The following is a 14,020-nucleotide window of genomic DNA, read 5'->3' on the forward strand; positions in this document are numbered from 1 at the left end:
ATTTTTTGGAGTACGATAAAAGGCCTAAAACTTGAAAACCCTGAGCGCGCCCGCGCCCATGTTGAGCGACCCGCCCTTATTCACTGTAATTTCAACTTACCTTGAGCAACCCGCGCCCAACCTGCGCCCAACAAGGAAAATTCATCCGAACAGCCCAATTTTCATAGGTAAATGCATATTTTTATTCCTTAAAGTTATTAAGTGTTTCTAACTTGTTAAATACACTTAAATCGCGTGATACAAGACGCTATTCAAACGCTGTAGCAAGGAGGCATTCGTGTACTTCTTTCTTCCACTCCTCTTCTTCGTCGAGGAGTTTTAATTCTAGTATAATCAGGCTTGTTTTTCATAGAAATAAATATAACACGCCTATCTAGAATTTCACACACTACACCTGCATCAATGGCTAAAGAACAAGAGACTCCTCTCTCGATTTTTATAAAGCCCTAAACGACGGCCCTAAGTCGCATCGTTCTTGTAGACATAGTGGGGATTTTCAATCCCCCTAATATATTTAACTTGTTACCGGTTTTTCATGGTTTAGACCACGAGAAGCCTTACCAAAGACACGCGTGGGATAGACCAAGTTCTCACTACATTCCATCATCCTAGCGTAAGTCCAGATCAAGTTAAACTTAGGGTGTTTCCTTTTCACCCTAAATTCTAAGCGCGCTGCCTTGGTTAACTGCCCAAACGCCAAACTCTCGGGACTCATGGGCTCAACTTGTTCAATTGTTCATGGAACAATTTTACCCACCACTGAAGACAGATGAAATGCTTCACAAAATTCATTTCTTCACCATAATCCTCATGAATCCTTTTCAGAGGCCTCGAATCGCTTCACCGATCTTCTCATTGAATGCCCAAGATCATAATCTTGCGAAAGACACGCTTTGTTCGTTCTTTCAAGGGGCTTTCACATTATCATAAGGAGGTTCTAGATATCATGTCCGGGGTAGTTTTCTTAGTAAAGGAGCCTTGAGGCTTATACATTCTTAGAAGATCAATCTAAGAGGAACAACAATTGGGAGGTAACGATTCCTCCCGCTCCTCCTTCTTCTCTTGAGGTTAAACATGATCCCGAAGCTTAAAACTCTTATCGATTCCCTCACTAAAAAGGTAGATGCCATCTCTCATAAACAACAACCCACTCCACCATGAACATTAATTCTACTCGTTTGTAATGTCTGTTTGTAGTCTTGAGCATTCCGACTTCTATTGTCCTCTTTGTCTATGCACAAACACCACCACAACCATCACACTTTAACCAGAACTATCAACATCAAGACATGAACGCTCAACAAGCTTTAATTCCAATACAACCATCTACAACAAAGTAGTAGTGACCTTGTTGGAGAAACAAAATCAAATTATGCAACAAAACTCCAACTTAATGAAAGATCAAAGATGATCAAAACTCTAATATGATGAAACAAACAATGCAAATGATGCAGTCTTTGTGCCAAAAGGTTATTGACATGTCTTCTAACCAAAATAATAACCAAACCGGGCGTGTTTCCAAGTCAAGCAATGCCTAATCCTAAGTCAACAAACACCGCCTTCAAATAAAAAGTATTCAAGCAGAATGGTAATATAAACCAGTGGGACCCATAGGCCAATACTACCCTTCGCTCAGTATAGTAGTTGATAACCAAGTGACTATGCCTAAAGATTACCCACAAACTAAAAATGATACCATACCACATACTATAATAGAAACTCAAGACCCTACAACCGTAGAAGTACCCGCTTAAACCACAACCAAAAAGGGAAAACATTACAAGATCCAATAATAGAAAGTGAAGACCCTACACTGTAGAGGTTCCAATATGGATACCTAGATGGAAAACGGATAGAGATAAAGCAAAGCCTAATAATACTTTTATCCCTTCGTTAAAAATAGCGATAAAGCACCATATCCCCAAAGACTAGTTGTGTTTAAAAATGACGAGAATTTTGATGAGATTAGGGAAGTGTTTAAAAAATTTGACTATAAACCTACCTTTTCTAGAAGCCATAAAAGTCTACCCGACACGCTTAAGTTTCTAAAAGAGTTGTGCACCAAGAAGAGGAAAACCAACATACCCCACGAAGCATTCTTAATCAACAATATCCTCTTTATCCGAACATAACGGAATTGTTAAGTACAAGGACCCCTGGTCGCCCCATCAGTATAATGCACCTTAGGTGATACCTTCATAACAACCGCTTTATTAGACCTCGGCGAGTGTTTAACTTACTCCCTTTTATTTATATAAACAACTAGGTCTAACAAAACTTCAACCAACCAAAATGACTTTGCAGTTAGCCGATCGCTCTATTAAGTATCCCAAGGGTGTAGTTGAAAATATTCTCGTTAAAGTTCGTGATTTTACTATCCAGCCAGACTTTGTTATTCTTGACACGTGGTTGCTCATGATTCCATTCCCATCATCTTAGGGCGCCCTTTCTTGGCAACCGCCAATGCCCAAATCAATTGTCGGGATGGCTCAATGACTCTTTCTTTTGGAAATCTTTCTGTAGAAGTAACATGTTTAGACAAAAACAAGGACAACTAGGTTTGCCTGTAGAAGGGGAAGTGAAGTCCATTGAGAGTGTTGTACCTTACATTAGTAGCGCGGCCGACACTTTAGTCCCCACACACTAGTAGATACCCCTCTTATGGAAGAAGACAAGGATCACAATTTCTACTCCCTAGACGTAGATAACATCAAGGAGGATTTCCTTCGACTCTTTTGCAACCCTTCTTTGTCACCTCATGAAGTTCTCTCCTATCGACATCCATTCATCTCTTGACGCCATGACGGAAGAAGAATTTTTTGCCCTTTATCCCAAATTCTTCTTACCCACCTATTGAGGAATGTCTTGCATATCTCAAGGCCTCTCGATGATATAGACCTAAGAACACTAGTTGAACACCATTCACCCACCTCACATCCTCATGTCACTCATTCACCTTCCATCACGCATGTCCCTCGCCTCTACCTTTTCAAAGAACCATTGAGTTTGTACTTGACCTTGGTGTTTCTCCTAGGCTTCATAACTATCTAAAACCAACTGGTGAAGAAGTAACACCCAAGGATAAGCCACCGACACTTTTTCATTTTTTCCAATTTTCCCATTTTTTCTTCTCACACTTATCCACATTCCAAGTATTTTCCAAAACCATTCATTTACTCACGATCATTCATTTGACACCTTCTTATTCAACTAAGTTTAGCATCATAGAAAAGTTTTGGAGCTTGATTCTGTTTGGTGGTGCATTCCATGTTAACTATTTATGGAAAGATCCACAATTGTTTAGATTATTGATATATGGGAAACCGCATGTTAATACATATATATCACTTTAAGTCTAGGAATCGACTTTAAAAAGACCTGACGCTTTTAAAACAAATTTTTTACAAACCTATTTTCAAAAATTTGTTTGGGGGTGGGGTGTTTGGTTTTTCCATTCTTGATCACTCAAATTCCTATTCTTACACCCACCTCACTCCCTTGAAGAGTAGCTAGATTTCTTCTTGTTTGTTGTTTTGATGTTGTTTTTTATTATTTTTAGTAGATAGGATATTACGTTGTTAAATTCCGTAGTTAACTTTGAATTTGGTAGTTAAATGTTGTTTGAATTTCAATTTTAATATAATGTGGTTCTTTTCAAATTGTGCATGGATTTTAGTGTTAATCCCACCTTCCCCGAATTGTTTGGGGTGGTATTATTTATTATATCATGATTTGTAGAAGATCCTCCATTTTAGAGTTTGTTTTGGAGTGAAGGTTGAGAATATTGTCGTAATTGGCATACCTATGATTAGATGTGGTGGTAGGATGAAATCTAAGAGAGTTTAGAAGTTACTAGTCTAAATCCAAAGATGAAAGATATTAGGGTTGTTATAGAATCAAGAATATGAGTTGTTTCCGCTTTCGGTTCGAAATTTTATTGTTTCCGAAATTGCCTTAAAGTTTTTTTTTTTTTTTAACCTACCGATTCGCTTTTAACAATTCAAAACCTATATAAACTTCCTTCTTTCTACACTAACAAACCACAATACATTCCACCATCATCCCGCACCATCCACTCCAAGTTTTACTTTTTTTTCATCTAAACTCCGGTTTCAGCTTTCTTCAGAGCGCCCAGGCTTCCCATCGAGCGCCGCCGCCCTTCACATTTTTGAAAATTTAGTTAGAACCGGCCACAAGCTTCAAGCCGAAGCGACCGCCCTCATCTATCGACCTAGAAAGGCCAGCCTGCTTGAGCGACCGGGCTCAAACACCGAATTCTAAAATTTCAGAGCCACTACCAGCTTCAAGCAGAGCGCCGACCAGCCAAACACCGGAATTCTAAAATTTCAGAGCGACTCAGCGCTTATAATGATAGCGCCCTACCTCGACTTCGTGGACCAGAAAAATTCCAGTTTTCTACGGGTAGTTTCCAGATCATTCACAGCTATTCCAGAGCGTAATTTTGAGATGACATCTCCTACATTGATACCGAAACAGTCTTTCGAAGATTTGTTTCAAAGCACTACTTATGGTGCTTGGTTTCGCGAGGTGATCACACACGTAGTACAACCGCTTTATGGTTCTTGCAAGCATTTGTTCTTGGACTTGCCATGCCCGCTGAAATACAAGACCCATGATGCTATTGGGTAGATAATATTCATGTCTACACTTATGACTTTTTGCATGAGGCTTATGGGTCCGACAATTTCCGTGTAGAGGACCAAGGGACATATAATGTAGCCCTTGGTAACTTGTCCCTTAATGTGATACGGTAAATGTTCTTTATCATGCTAAACATATTAGGGGAGTGACATTTTTCTTCTCGCGAATAATGCCACTTTGCGATGTTTTCCTTGCTTTAGCCGAGGAACGAACGCTATATGACCTTCCTAAGACCTTAATGTCTAGTTTAGCACGAGCCCATTGCATGAGGCATAAGTATCTTCTTATGCCTATATTAGTTTGCCGATTATACTATGTTTCTTCCCTGCTTTTTTTGTGCCCCTTTCACGGACCGGGTTGGGTTCAAACATTGTGAGACCCACCAATTCTATTATTCGATCTTTCCGCAATGACTTGGCAAGGGTGGAGGATACAACCTCATCAGGTTGCACCTTACACCCCATCCGACCAAGTGGCGCTTTTAACAGGTTAGCAATCATAGATGATAAATGGCGTGAAGCATGGCAAATTATCATGGCATGGCAGATCGCCTTGAAGGAACCTCACTTCTTTATAGAAGAGGAGGATAACGAAAACCATAATGGGTGGAACTCTTATGAGGTAGTTTTTTTTTTTATTTCCTATATTAGTGTCCGCCTTGTTTTTGCAGATGTCCCAAGGTATTTTTCAATTTAAATGCTTTGAGGACAAAGCCCATAATGGGTGGAACTCTTATATAGAGTTCGCACTTGTTTTCGTTTTTTTATTTCCTATATTAGTATGTTCTAACCTTGTTTATGTAGGTAATAATCTTTGCATATATCTATAAATATATTACATGAGTATCTATGATTGTTAGCAAGAAGTTTCAAAATCTAGGCTAGAGTACTTATTCTACAAATCCTGTGGAGAATATAGCCTAAAGCCTTATATGAGAAAAACATTTGAGAAATGACACAAGGGAGAAGTAACATCCGGATAGAGAAATCACACGTCCACTTGCTTGATCACTAAACCATATCCTAAGCGAGAATTTAGGCCCTCTTTGGATCGATATAGCCAGAAATTCAAACCTATGAATTATTTTCCGCTAGTCGCCCCTCTGAGCCTTTCTTTAGCCTTCCATAAACCACAATTCCTTTACCCTGTTACAAAAACAAAACAAAATAAAAAATCAACCTACCCAATTTAGAATAAGTCTGAGAATAGAATGAGGAAGAAAGAAGAAGAGAAAAACCTGTGTAAACAAAAATTAGTTAGTTGCTTCAGAAAATAAAGAAAAGAAGTTTCCATCCAAAGAGAAAAGAAAAAAAAAAAAGAAAAAAAAATAGAAATAAATAAAAACTCCAAAAAAATAGAATAAAAGGGAGTCAAAGGCCAAAGAAAAAGAAAAAATACGGCTAAGGATGGAAACAAAGTGTAGAAGCAAAGTAAATAACAAGGTTTTCTAGTTACATAATATGAAGACTCTATTATCTCAGACTTGTCCTCTAGAATATCCATTTCCTTCCTTCTTAAACCATCTCCTAATCCCCGCAACACCTAATAAAGACCTCTAGCTCAATTAGGAATAGGTTAGTGTGATAGTAAGTGGCAGATGTGTTTGATCGACCCCGGCTTCCTTGTTGTCATTGAGATTGTAAGGTAAAGTGTGCCCACCGCACACCGGAGTAGCTTAAACTTGAGCCGGAAAAATCGTGAGTGATTTTTGTCTTGACTTTTATGTGAGGACCTACTTAAGGGACGCTTATTCGAAGTTTTCGAAACGGACCGCTATTAAGCATTTCATAGCATTACTCATTGTATATATGTTTATTAAGTAGATGATTGATTATTATGCATATATTAGCTTAGGGTTTCGACATGATTATTCTTATTCAATTGCTAGTGAGATGTATAGATAGTTGAGACATGAATGAGGAAACAATAGTTTTATTTCTTAGTCGCCAGAGTATAGATGAAGTTTGTGAGTACTTTCATCGAAAACTCTCACGAGGCTATAACTCGTCCACTAGGGAATTCCTAGTGGTTTAAGGCCTTGTTGCATATGGTCAATGCAATCGCACTCAAATAAACGAGTAGATAGAACTCCATTTTGGTCACTTATTCTAATTTCATATTTGCTTGAGGACAAGCAAAATGCTGTTTTAAGGGGTGGTTTGATAAGAGCCCAAAACTGTAGTTTTAATCCCTTAATAATCATACTGTTAGACCAATTATGTGAATAATAAGTAAGAGTTAATACTGATTACGTGTTTTTATGCATTTCAGGCTTCAAAGTTCATTATGTGCGCGTAAATGTGCCACTTTAGCGAGATAAAGGAGCAAAAGTCGCCAGAACTTCCGAATGCCATATCTTTGGACTCAGACCTCGGATTGAGGCCTACCTTATGTCAAAACGACCGGCTCGGAAAGAGCTTTGCAATGGTCCAAGCCTTGACCTAATCAGAGGAGCAGAAGTGGACGAAAAGTCTATGAAAGCCAACTGCAGCTGAAGAGGCCTTTTTGGACTGAAAGAATTGGGTTTTGGGCCTGATTCCCTGGCCCAAAACATGGATCCAAGCCCATGCACGATTTTTGGATCTGGAAGTATAAAAACAAAAGCTTGACTCAGTGTTAATGGCAGTCAGTAGGCAGTTAGGTTAGGAAGCTAATGTTAATGGAGTTTAGGGTTAGAAAAAGATAGATCTAGATTAGTTTTTAGATCTAGATCTAGTTTTGAATCTCCATTTTTATTAGTTTTCATTTCCCTTGTTTTAATTTAAAGTATTAAAATATTGTTATTGCTTCATTAGATAAATCAAGTAGTTTATTATTGATCAAATTCGATTGTGTCATTTATCTATTGCTTAGATCTAATTTCATTTCTTGGTTGTTAGTCATTTCGTAGTTATTGATGTTAGATTTTAATTATTGTTTGTTAAATTTCATAAAGTTAGAATCTTTAGATTTAGTTGTCTTAAATTTATAATTAGTTTTAGTTTAAACACCAAACACATCACTCTCACCATTGTTCCTTGTGTTGGATCAATTGAATTTGTTTAAGTCTTGAGAATTAAGAGTGGAACGAATCCTTACTCGTTGTATTGCATGATTATGTTTTGAGAGTAAGAAGTATTGATTTAAACGTAAGAACGGTAGGATTACGTATTAGTGTTGTTAACATTGATATTTAGCATTCTACAATTTTATGGTTATCAGCTACTGATGGCAATAACTGTAGCTTTCCAGCTTGTTGGCATCTGACCAAGAATGGCCAAAGCTTTAACTTCATGACTAAAAGATATTTCAACAGACTCTAACTGATTCTTGGTCTCGTTGGAGTTATTGAGATGTTCCTTGAACGAATCTCCTTCAGACATCCTTAAAGTAAAGAGCTTTATAATAAGATGTACCTTATTAGCAGCAGAAGGTTTCATACATAGCAGAGAGAGCATTCATGAGATCCACAGTGGTCTTCTCAATCTTGATATTGAATGCTACTGACTTCCCCAGAGATAACCGAATTGTACCAAGTGCCTTTCTGTCAAGTAGGTTCCAAGCATCCATAACCATTGCTTCAGGTTTGGATCCCACCAATGGAAGATATAAATCTTTCTGATATAGATGATCTTCAATTTGCATCTTCCAAAATCTAAAATTTGTTTCGTCAAACTTTTGGATCTTCAGCTTTCTTTCGTCATTCGCCATTGCTCACACAGGAACAATCAATACCCAAGATCCACGTACAATAAAACCTTACACTCTGATACCATTTGTTAGGGATCTACCTCAACCAACACGACGAATTTAGAATCTAGAAAACTTAGAAGAAAGAAACAAATAAGAGGAACACACAGATATACGTGGTTAGGCAATTGCCTTAATCCACAAGCGCACAACAATTCACTATTATCAAGTAGTAGTTACAAACACTAATATATCTCTCTCAATTAATCTCACACAAAGCACTCACAAAATAACTCACCTAATTTGTAATCTATGCTCTCAAGTTTCTCTCTAATGTGTGATCATAAAACTCTAAGGATGGGGTTCTATTTATAGACTCCCATCGAATACAAGTCCTAAAGCAAAAGGGAAACTAAAAATGATTGAGATAAGGATCATGTGTAGTAGTTGGTTATGATAACCAACTCCACTTATAGAGTCCTAGTACATAACCAACTCCATGAACTAATGGTTATCAAAACCAAAACCGATTTGGATAAGGCTTCATGTGTTGGCGGTTGAAATCGACTTCAATAACATAACAAATTCAACAAGAAATGTTGGTCAATCAATACCAAACTATATTCTGTGTAAGCCCTCAGAAAATGGAAAAACTAGAATAGTCGCAACATCGAACTCACTTGATACTTGTACTATATTTGCAGAATTCACCCTCATAATCTGGAGTACACATCATTCGGCAAACCGAACCCATATGTGTTCAAGAACGCTGAGTCCATACTGAAACAACTTCAAATATATTCTAATCCCGATTTTCATGCTTACTATAATGGAGGATGTCATCCTTCTAAAACCATATATATGAATGGAGATAATCCCTTAGTTGACATCAAGGGTGCGAAGCAGGTAGGGTACTTGAGAAATGTTCCATGTAATTTATTAAACCAAAACGTCATTTGTTTCAAATTCATCATGCGGTTAAGGTCTGTGATTTGTTTTTCAGGCAGGACATCCATGGTTTTCTATTTTGACAAGAACAGGTGTTTTCAAGGGAAAAGAAAATCATTCCGAGTTTCCTGCAGATATGGTAGGTTTAGCACAAGTAACCACATTCTACGTAATGAGAGGATGTAATATGTTGATAGCATCTTGGTCTATGTTTTTCAACCTTCAACTTCAAGTATTGCTGCTGTAATTCCATTGTAGGGGAGTAATATCCTCATTAAGGAATATTGCACACGCGCGAAGCATAAGCGAACTCAGGACATCGACCTCCAAGATCGATCTATGAGCGTGTAGGGAAGTAATATTCTCATTAAGGAATATTGCACACGCCCGAAGCATAAACGAAGTCAGGACATCGACCTCTAAGACCGATCTGTGGGTAGCTCCTTCATGTAGGTGGTAATGCTTTAAGCTCGTTCAAGAATATCTCAAGAATAAATAAATGACCGAGACATAACGCGATAAAAAACACCACCAGATGTAATCATCACCAAAATCTTACCTTTACATCCTATCACCGGGAAATATGGACTACCGCACCAACTCCCAATCAGCACACAACTCCTACTAAAACCAACCTAACACACATTCATAATCTCCACCCTACATATGTACAAGAGAGTACATGTGTTTCAAGGATCAACACTCCCTTAGGCCTATAAATACCACCTACTTGAACTACGTGAGATCTGATTCTTCTCTCCCTTAAAAAATCAAGAGAGGATATGTAGGCAGCTCGCTCATTAGCGAACTCGGTCTCTCCAAAACCCAAACCCATCTTCCTCTCTTCCATTGTATGTAAAGGAAAACCAAAACCCACCTTTACATTGGCGCTGTCTGTGGTCTCGATTATTTGAGAAACCACTCTCACTCAAAAACTCAAACACTAAAAAACCAACATTCTCAAGCCCACGAAGCATGGCAAGCCTCGAAGCTCAAGTTCAAAACCTCGCAAACCAGCTGGGATTAACAAACGAGAGCATTTCCTTGCTCGGGCAAGAAAATGCTGCTTTACGAGCACAAGTAGATGCTTACCAACAACAACCAGTCGGTAACGTCGCTGAGAAGGGCATCAACGAAGTTAATCAACAGATTAACGAATTATCGCAAAGGATCGTCCAGAGTGCAGTAAGAAAGGATGTGACCCAGATTGTTAAAAAAAATGCTCAAGACATACCGTCTCTGCTCAATTGCGAGGTCCTCAATAAACCCTCTCCTCAAGATTTTATCCAGCCACGTTTCCCAATGTAATGATGGCAGCACGCGTGTCCCGATCACCACCACGCTTCGCTACATTCAAAGTCCGGGCGCTACGTTCACACCGAGTTTGATCACCTTCACCGCCGATTATTTCCAGCCGGTCTCCAAGGATGGCGACTTGATTGGTTCTTCTCACTTGAGTCCGATTCTATCAAAACCTTTGCATAGCTTTATCGATCCGTTTGCCGGTACGCGTAAAATGCATCTAAAGAAAGCAGATCTTGACTCAATTGTTCCAACCTATCATTCGGGAAGATGAAACTATTCGCCAATTCTTAGGGCGGTTCAAGGCGACCGTTATGTATGGAAAACGGCCGAAGAGTCTTTTGCCACCGGCATTTTTCTAACACCGCCGAGTCGTAAATACTAACCCCTCCGGATCATTGATGAAAGAACGCCGAAACATTGTCCCAACTATAAACCGGGTGGACAAGTATATTAAATTGCAAGAAAGTTTGAAGCTCCATGGCTTAGCCGAGGACCAGGAGGTGGTAGCGATCTCTGATCACACCCCACGTGCCAAAAAGCTATCCAGGTTGCTTGCACCAAAGGCAGATAACCGACCGGACAACAGCAGAGAGTTCGCTGTCTTGACACGCTCCCCCAGTTACATACTGGACAAGATCCAGCGAGCCTCATATTTCCGACCAGATGTGAGGCAACCAATAGATCAACCTGGCAAGCCCTACTGCACATTCCACAAAACAAAATGCCACGAAACCAATGCGTGCTGGGGGCTTAAGCACTATCTCCAGGACCTCGTGGAAGCTGGTCATATAAAACAGTACACCAACATTCCTGATGGAGACTTGCGCCATAAACTTATGGCTCGCCGAAAGCAATCTGTGATCAATCTCCACTTCGCCATAACCACCAAGAGGTTCAAGCTCGCCCTCAAAGCAGAGGACATCCCAGAGACCGTTCTCGCCACGAGCGAAGACAACACTCGTCAGATCACGACAATGCTAGAACCATTCATATGATTACTTTCCCAGATGATTCTGTAACCTCCTCCAGAGAGAAAAGACGTTGTGTCGGCGCTCTTCAGGAAGTGTATCATTTCACTTCACAGGCAGCACATGCCCCGCGAAGCTTAGGTCGCAATACAGGAGATATCATTTTCATAGAGGCCGACCTCAACAAGGTCTGCCTCCCTCACAACGACGCACTTGTCGTCCATGTCAAGATTAGCGACCGACGGTCAAAGCTGGCGTCGATCGACTCCCAGGAGTTCGTGCAACATTTTGTTTTACCACACCATTCAAGAGATGAGCTTACCCAAATTAGTCCTTATAGATCCGATTGCCCCCCTTTATGGGTTCAATGGCTCCAGGGCCGACCCCGTCGGTGACATCATACTCCCAGTATCGGTAGGGTCTAGAGAAGACAAAGTCAGCTTCAATACACTCTTCAGCGTTCTAGACATCAAGTCGTCCTACAATGCCATACTAGGACGGCGTTGGATCCATCAAATGTAAGCTGTACCGTCAACCTTGCATCAAGTTATCCGTTTTCCAGGACCTAGAGGAATGATGGAGCTTCGCGACAATCATCTCTTCAAGCGTATTATTGCAATCAAATCCTATCGACAAAGTAAGACCGCCGCGGTGTACCAATCCACACAAAACCACGAGCCTACCGGTTATACAATGGCGAATCGACTTAGTTGCGAGTCAAAGTCCAAACTGCACCGCAGAAGACCGGGGCTCCAAAAAAAAGACCTTCTCTCATGTTCGGGGCGCCGGGGAATTGCTCCGATGGTTGTTACTTCATCAGCCAAGACCTCGGGCGTCAATCCAAGATCCGTCGTTCCATCGATCAAAGCCCCGAGAATTCGGTCGTCGATCGATGTTGTCGTGCCACCATTTACTACGACCCGAAATCGCACCATCAAGTATTATGCAACCAGCCTCCGGTTCGAGAGATCACGCCTACCTTCGTTGTCATGACCACGAGGCCACCCCCCCACCAATCGTGCCGCCGCCCGGTCGCTCCAACCTCGAATTATCAATCACACCGTCTCTCCGGGCGATAAAGCATTCCCAGAGATCGAATCGCCAAAGACACATCACCATCAGACACAACACCCCCAGTTGCAGAAAAAGAGCGTGTGAATTTAGGAACAGAAGACGATCCCAAGTTCGTCTATGTAGGGGCTAATCTTGACCCCACAGTCAAGGCCCAGCTTGTAAACTTCTTATCCATGAATAAAGATGTTTTTGCTTGGTCGTATGTAGATGTGCCCGGAATAGATCCTAATGTAGCATGTTATAGATTAAATGTAAATCCCAATGCTAGACCAGTTCACCAACGGCCTCGCCGACTATCCTGCGATTTCGAGAAAACCATCAACGGCGAGGTAGACAAACTCAAACAAGTCGGTTTCATCGAAAAGGTAGACTATCGGTTTGGATCGCCCAACATCGTCGCGGTCCCAAAAGAATGGAATAGTTAAGCCTATCGCGTCGATTTCCGCGAATGTAAATCAAGAAACACCGAAAAGATAGCTTTCCCTACCTCACATTGACCGACTTGTCGACCAAACCTATGGTCATGAACTTCTCTCCTTCATGGACGTCACATGGATACAACCAAATCCCACTCGGCCGGGAGGATCAAGAGAAAACCTCGTTCATTACGAGTAAAGGAATTTATTACTACAACGTCCTCCCGTTCGGCCTTAAGAATGCTGGAACGACGTATCAACGTCTGGTAACTGACATGTTCCAAGACATGTTAGGAGATACCATGGAGGTTTACATCGACGACATGGTCGTCAAAAGCAAGAAAGCAGGCGACCACCTCACTCACCTTGAGAAAGCGTTCTCCAGATTACGCCAAACTCGAATGAAGTTGAACCCAGAGAAATGCCTCTTTGGAGCGTCCTCCGGGAAGTTTCTAGGATATCAGGTGTCACAGCGAGGGATCGAAGCAAATCCAGACCAAATCCGAGCGTTCTTAGACATGCCCGATCCACGGACAAAAGAAGCTGACGTTGTTCGCCAGCATATAGTTGCGACTCAACCGATTCATATCCGTATGCCGGACAAGTGTCGACCGTTCCTACAACTCCTCAAAAAAGGCGAGCAGTTCTCATAGAACGATCAATGTCACCAAGCATTCGCCACTCTCAAAGAGTACCTCACCACGCCCTCCGTCTTAGCTAAACCAATAGACGGAGAAACACTGGGGCTCTATCTGGCAATATCAGACTTCGCCATCAACTCAGTTCTTTTCAAAGAGGAGAACAACTCAGAAAAACCAATCTACTTTACAAGTAAGATGCTCACGCCAGCTGAAAAGAATTATTCTTTCATTGAAAGAGCCGTACTTGCTTTGTTGTATTCGACAAGAAAATTCAGGTCGTACTTTCAAGCACATCCGATCAAAGTACTTACCGACCTCCCCTTGAAGAAAATCTTCC

The 14,020-nt window shown here is 40.7% G+C and overlaps 1 pseudogene across 1 annotated transcript in view; it reads left to right on the plus strand.

The window, feature by feature from the left end:
* LOC147476454 (cardiolipin synthase (CMP-forming) / mitochondrial hydrolase fusion protein-like) overlaps positions 1 to 9,543 on the plus strand; it is a 42,325-nt pseudogene extending 32,782 nt beyond the window's left edge. The window contains exons 6-7 of the transcript XR_015209767.1: positions 9,036 to 9,237; positions 9,335 to 9,543. The product of XR_015209767.1 is annotated as a cardiolipin synthase (CMP-forming) / mitochondrial hydrolase fusion protein-like (transcript). The remainder of the gene's footprint in view (positions 1 to 9,035; positions 9,238 to 9,334) is intronic.
* Positions 9,544 to 14,020: the final 4,477 nt, after the last annotated feature.

The sequence above is a fragment of the Coptis chinensis genome, chromosome 9, assembly GCF_015680905.1.
Source record: "Coptis chinensis isolate HL-2020 chromosome 9, ASM1568090v1, whole genome shotgun sequence".
NCBI classification, from domain to species: domain Eukaryota; kingdom Viridiplantae; phylum Streptophyta; class Magnoliopsida; order Ranunculales; family Ranunculaceae; genus Coptis; species Coptis chinensis.